At 45.0% G+C, this 7,144-nt stretch overlaps 1 pseudogene; it reads left to right on the top strand.

Moving 5' to 3' along the window:
- The first annotated feature begins 216 nt into the window (after nucleotides 1-216).
- The window catches only part of LOC112080841 (large neutral amino acids transporter small subunit 3-like), a 27,569-nt pseudogene continuing 20,641 nt past the window's right edge, over nucleotides 217-7,144 (top strand).

The following is a 7,144-nucleotide window of genomic DNA, read 5'->3' as shown; positions in this document are numbered from 1 at the left end:
TCCCCCTCTCTCTCTCTCTCTTTTCCCTCTTTCTCTCTCTTCCTCCCTTTCCCTCTCTCTCCCTTTCCCTTTCCCTCTCTCTCTTCCTCCCTTTCCCTCTCTCTCCCTTTCCTTCTCGCTATCTCTCTCTCGCTCTCGCTTCCTCTTACTCTTGCTCTCGCTCTCTCTCTCCCTCTCTCTCTCTCTCTCCCTCCCTCTCTCTCCCCCCAGAGCAGCTATGGCTCCTTCTCTGGCCCAGGCCTATCGTAGGCGGTGGTGGATGGCGGTGACTGCGGTCATAGAGAACCTGCTGTTCTCTGCTGTGCTGCTGGGCTGGGGATCACTACTCATCATGCTCAAGAATGAGGGCTTCTACTCACACCTCTGCATAAGTACGTCCCCATCCATGGTAACACTCACACAGGGATATGGTATACTTCAGGGTTGGGGTCCATTCCATTTCAATTCCAGTCAATTCAGAAAGAAGACCAAATGCCAATTCAAAATGTTCCTCATTGAAAAGCATTTACGAGAATTTCAGTGTACTTCCTGAATTGTCTGGAATTGAAATGGAATTGACCCCAGGTATACATAAACCTGTGCATAGATACTGTGGGGTGAATCCTACCTACCACTGATATCAATGCTTGACTAAGTGACAATTCAACTCCTGTGGAACTTGGGATTCGCCCCTGTATACGTCCATAGATAATGTATGTCTATAGCACATGTGGTTTCCTGTGTCTTGTATACTCCCCTCTCTCTCTCCACCTCCTTACCCTTTTCCTTCTCCCCCCTCTCTCCTCCATCTCTCTCCACCCCCTTCCCAGACAATGAGACAGTGTTCAGTAACATCAGTTCGTGGGACAGTGGTATCTGGCATAGCTGCGTGGACCAGGAAGAGATGTTGAATCTGGGCTTTACCATTGGCTCCTTCCTGCTGAGTGCAGCCACTCTGCCGCTAGGTATCCTGATGGACAAGTACGGGCCCCGCCCACTCCGCCTCCTCGGCAGGTAAAAGACGGAAAACATTGTCGTCATCATCATCATTATAATAATAGTATACAGTATCATCATCATCTACACTGTGATTGTCATCTTCACCATCGTCATCATCGTCATTATTATCACAATCATCATCATCATCGCAATTATCATTGAGCATTGTCATCATTAGTATTATTTAAACAATTATCATGTTCATCATCTTCGTGACCATAATCATTATCTTCACAACTATTGTCATCATCATTGTCTTCACCAGTCAGCGTCATCGTCAACTCTCTCTCTCTTGCAGTGCGTGTTTTGCTTTCTCTTGTGCCATGATAGCCGGAGCTGCCTATAACCCTGAAGGTAAGAATCCTAAGCCACTGTAAGTCACTGTAAATTAACACTAAATGTACAGAAAAATCACATTGAACACATCTGCTTATTACATTACACTGCACACATACAGTGAGGGGGAAAAGTATTTGATCGCCTGCTGATTTTGTACGTTTGCCCACTGACAAAGAAATTTACATTTACATTTTACATTTAAGTCATTTAGCAGACGCTCTTATCCAGAGCGACTTACAAATTGGAACGTTCATACATATTCATCCTGGTCCCCCCGTGGGGAATGAACCCACAACCCTGGCGTTGCAAGCGCCATGCTCTACCAACTGAGCCACACGGGACCTTGAAATGATCAGTCTATAATTTTAATGGTAGGTTTATTTGAACAGTGAGAGACAGAATAACAACAAAAAGATCCTGAAAAACGCATGTCAAAAATGTTATAAATTGATTTGCATTTTAATCAGGGAAATAAGTATTTGACCCCTCTGCAAAACATGACTTAGTACTTGGTGGCAAAACCCTTGTTGGCAATCACAGAGGTCAGACGTTTCTTGTAGTTGGCCACCAGGTTTGCACATATCTCAGGAGGGATTTTGTCCCACTCCTCTTTGCAGATCTTCTCCAAGTCATTAATGTTTCGAGGCTGACGTTTGGCAACTCGAACCTTCAGCTCCCTCCACAGATTTTCTATGGGATTAAGGTCTGGAGACTGGCTAGGCCACTCCAGGACCTTAATGTGCTTCTTCTTGAGCCACTCCTTTGTTGCCTTGGCTGTGTGTTTTGGGTCATTGTCATGCTGGAATACCCATCCACGACCCATTTTCAATGCCCTGGCTGAGGGAAGGAGGTTCTCACCCAAGATTTGACGGTACATGGCCCCGTCCATCGTCCCTTTGATGCGGTGAAGTTGTCCTGTCTCCTTAGCAGAAAATCACCCCCAAAGCATAATGTTTCCACCTCCATGTTTGACGGTGGGGATGGTTTCTTGGGGTCATAGGCAGCATTCCTCCTCCTCCAAACACGGCGAGTTGAGTTGATGCCAAAGAGCTCCATTTTGGTCTCATCTGGCCACAACACTTTCACCCAGTTGTCCTCTGAATCATTCAGATGTTCATTGGCAAACTTCAGACGGGCATGTATATGTGCTTTCTTGAGCAGGGGGACCTTGCRGGCGCTGCAGGATTTCAGTCCTTCAYGGCGTAGTGTGTTACCWATTGTTTTCTTGGTGACTATGGTCCCAGCTGCCTTGAGATCATTGACAAGATCCTCCCGTGTAGTTCTGGGCTGATTCCTCACCGTTCTCATGATCATTGCAACTCCACAAGGTGAGATCTTGCATGGAGCCCCAGGCCGAGGGAGATTGACAGTTCTTTTGTGTTTCTTCCATTTGCGAATAATCGCACCAACTGTTGTCACCTTCTCACCAAGCTGCTTGGCGATGGTCTTGTAGCCCATTCCAGCCTTGTGTAGGTCTACAATCTTGTCCCTGACATCATTGGAGAGCTCTTTGGTCTTGGCCATGGTGGAGAGTTTGGAATCTGATTGATTGCTTCTGGCTCCCAGGTGTCTTTTATACAGGTAACAAGCTGAGATTAGGAGCACTCCCTTTAAGAGTGTGCTCCTAATCTCAGCTCGTTACCTGTATAAAAGACACCTGGGAGCCAGAAATCTTTCTGATTGAGAGGGGGTCAAATACTTATTTCCCTCATTAAAATGCAAATCAATTTATAACATTTTTTACATGCGTTTTTCAAGCTTTTTTTGTTGTTATTCTGTCTCTCACTGTTCAAATAAACCTACCATTAAAATTATAGACTGATCATTTTTTTAGCAGTGGGCAAACGTACAAAATCAGCAGGGGATCAAATACTTTTCCCCCTCACTGTAGATCTATCTAACTCTGTCCTCTTCCTCTTGTCTCCTCCTTCCTCCTCCTTTTCCTCCTCCAGTACTCTCGGCCCTCATTTTCATCGCAGTCTCCTTCAACGGCTTCGGAGGAATCTGCCTCACCTTCACCTCCCTCACGGTAAGACACTCTCAGACCCATGAGAAACAAATTCTCGTGTCTGATAAACCAAGATGAACATATTTGGCTGAATCCAAAGTGTCATGATCTGGAGGAAACCCTGGCCACCATCCTCTACGGATGAAAGGCAGGGTATGTGCAGCATCATGCTGTGGGATGATTTCAGTGGCCAGGAACTGTGGAGACTACGGGTCAGGATGCGGGAGGAGGATGAACAGCGGCATAAGTACAGAGAGCATCCTTGAATGAAAACCTGTCCAGAGCGCTCAGGACCTCAGCACATGGGGCGAAGGTACCTTCCAAAACAGGAACAATGACCCTAAGCACCACAGCCAACGAAAGACGCATAGTGGCTTGGGACAAGTCTCTGAATGTCCTTATGCCCAAGCCAAGGCCCGGACTTGAACCCTAGCGAACATCTCTGGAGAGACCTGAAAATCAGCTGTGCCGCGACGTCCCCATCCAAAACCTGACGAGAGCTGAGAAGGATCTGCAGAGAAGAATGGGAGGAAGCTCCCCAAATACAAGTATTGCCAAGAGTGTAGCGTTCATACCCAAGCAGACTCAGAGCTGTAAATCGCCGCCAAATGCTGCTTCACAACAAGGTCAGCCACCATTGTGTAAGTTTCTCCCACTTAAAAAGATGAGACGAGGCCGGTAATTTTCATCACTAGGTACACTCACTAGAAGACAAAATGATGAAAAAATCAGAAAACCACACTTGAGGATTTTTTATGAATTTTATATGCAAATTAGGGGGGAAAATAAGTATAGTTGCGTCAATAACAAAAGTTGATCTCAATTACTTTGTTAATGTACCCTTGTTGGCACATGACCAGAGGTCACAACGTTGTTCTGTAAGTCCTTCACAGGTTACACACACTGTGTGCTGGTATTTTGGCCCATTCCTCCATAGCAGATCTCCTCCTAGAGCAGTGATGTTTTGGGGCTGTTGCTGGGCAACACGGACTTTCACACTCCCGCCAAAGATTTCTATGGGGTTTGAGATCTGGAGACTCGGCTAGGGCCACTCCGGAACCTTGAAATGGCTTGCTACGGAAGCCACTTCCTTTGTGCCGGCGGTGTTTGGATTGGTCATGCTGAAAAGACGCCAGCCACGTTCATCATCTTCAATTCCCTTGCTGATGGAAGAGGTTTTCACTCAAAATCTCCACGATACATGGCCGCCATTCAGTTCTGTCCTTTACACGGATCCAGTCGTCCTGGTCCCTTTGCAGAAAAAACAGCCCCAAAGCATGATAGTTTCCACCCCCCAGCCTCACAGTACGGTATGGTGTTCTTTGGATGGCAACATCAGCATTCGTTTTCTCCAAACACGACGATTGAGTATTTTACCAAAAGTTTATATTTGGGTTTCATCGGACCATATTGACATTCTCCCAATTCTTTTCTGGATACTCAAATGCTCTCTAGCAAACTTCAGACCGGCCTGGACATGTACTGGCTTAAGCGGGGACACGCTCTGGCACTGCAGGATTTGAGTCCCTGCGGCGTAGCTGTGTTACCGTTGATGGATAGGCCTTTTTACTTGGTCCACTCTCTGCAGGTCAATTCCACTAGGTCCCCCCGTTGGTTCTGGATTTTTTGCTCACCATTCTTAGTTGATCATTTTGACCCTACGGGGTGAGATCTTGCGCTGGAAGCCCCAGATCAAGGGAGATTATTAAAGTGGTCCTTGTAGTTTCCATTTCCTAATAATTGCTCCCACAAGTTGCATTTCTTCAAACCAGCTGCTCTACCTATATGCAGATTCCAGTCTTCCCCAGCCTGGTCTGCAGTCTACAATTTTGTTATCTTGGTGTCCTTTGAACAGCTCTTTGGTCTTGGCCATTAGTGGAAGTTTGGAAGTGTCGACTTGTTTGAGCGTGTGGAACAGTTGTCTTTTATGTACTGAATAACAAGTTCAAAAAGGCATTAATACAAGGTAACGAGTGGAGGACAGAGAGCCTCTTAAAGAAAGTCTTGAGAGCCAGAATTTGCTTGCTTGTTTGTAGGTGAACCAAATACTTACTTTTCCCACCATAATTTGCAAAATAAATTCATCTAAAAAATCCTACCCAATGTGATTTCGTGATTGGTTTCCCTCTTTTGTGCTGTCATAGTGAAGATTGTACTATGACGAAATTACAGGCCTCTCTTCATCTTTGTTAAGTGGGGAACTTGCAAATTGTGTATGGCTGACTAAATACCTTTTTGCCCCACTGTATGTATGTTTCAGAGGAATGGTCAGAATTCATATACCTTTACCAAGTAACAATTTACACATACTCAGGAATTGTACTGGTGATTATGGTGCTGCTAGTGAATAGACAAACATTTTAGAGACAGAATCAGCAGACAGAGGAGTTTAAAAGAAAAGTTTACATACAACTAGTTAGGAGTGAGCATAGAGCGTAAAGAGAATGCAGCAAGGATATACAAATATACATGGGATATGTTGATTACAGTGGGCTATATTGTTTGAGAATACACGTGGTATACGGTTGATATACAGTGGGTATACGGTTGGTATACACGCTGGGGTATATTTGTTATATTACGATGGGGTATACGGTTTTGATATATACAGTGGTATTGGTTGATATACCAGTGGGGTATACGCGTGTGTTATACAGTGGGTATATTGTTGATATACAGTGGTTATCGATGATATACAGTGGGTATATTGTTGCACTATGACATTGTGTATTCACGGTGATTATACAGTGGTATTATGGTTGCATATACAGTGGGGTATACTGACTGATATACAGTGGGTATACGGTTGATATACACGTGGGTATACGGTTGATATTACAGTGGGTATACGGATATACCGGTTGATAATACAGTGGTATACGTTATATTACCAGTGCGTATACGTTTGATATACATGGGTATACCACCTTCCGGAGGGACACCTGAAACCCCACTCTTAAGCAATACCTAGGATAGATAAACAAGTAATCCTGTTCTAACCCACCCCCCCCCCTTAAAAAGAGTTAGATGCACTATTGCTAAAGTGGTTGTTCCACTGATATCATAAGGTGAATGCACCAATTTGTAATCGACTCTGGATAACGAGGCGTCTGCTAAAATACTAAATGTAAATGTAAATGGTATACGGTGACATACATGGGATACGGTTGAATATACCATGGATATACTGCTGATATACATACATAGATGATACAAATCCACGTAAATCAAGATATGAAGATCTACATGCAGGAGACTGAACAGAGTGCAAATGCAGTAGGTGCAGTTAATTTAATAGTGTAACAGTCCAAGAGATGATTAAAGTGGGGTGCAGGCATAAGAGTCATCCTTTTAGTCAGTCTACGGCCACCAAAGCACCAGGTAATAAACTTTTGCAGGTGACGGGAGGTTTGGTCATGAGGAGTGGATGAGCTATCAGGAGGAGGGGCTCATTATAATGCTTGAGAATGGAATGAACGTAATGGGACAAACGTGGTTTCCATATGTTAACCGTTCCATTAATTCCATTCCACCGATTACAATGAGCCCTCCTCCTATAGCCCCCTCCACCAGCCGCTGGTGTGTTTCTGGGAACTCTGTACGTTGGATATTCGATCGTACTGTGTCCATTGGGATGAGGAGAAGGATGTTGTGTGTGTGTGTTGGTGTTGTGTGTGTGTTGTGTCGTGGTGTGTGTGTGTGTGTGTGCTGTGTGTGTGTGTGTGTGTGTGTGTTGTGTGTGTGTGTGGTGTGTGTGTGTGTGTGTGTGATGTGTGGTGTTGTGTGTGTGTTGTGCCGCAGCGCGCGCGCGCCGCGCGC

Source organism: Salvelinus sp. IW2-2015, unplaced genomic scaffold, assembly GCF_002910315.2.
Source record: "Salvelinus sp. IW2-2015 unplaced genomic scaffold, ASM291031v2 Un_scaffold16527, whole genome shotgun sequence".
Taxonomy (NCBI): domain Eukaryota; kingdom Metazoa; phylum Chordata; class Actinopteri; order Salmoniformes; family Salmonidae; genus Salvelinus; species Salvelinus sp. IW2-2015.
This window is presented reverse-complemented; position numbering and strand designations above follow the sequence as displayed.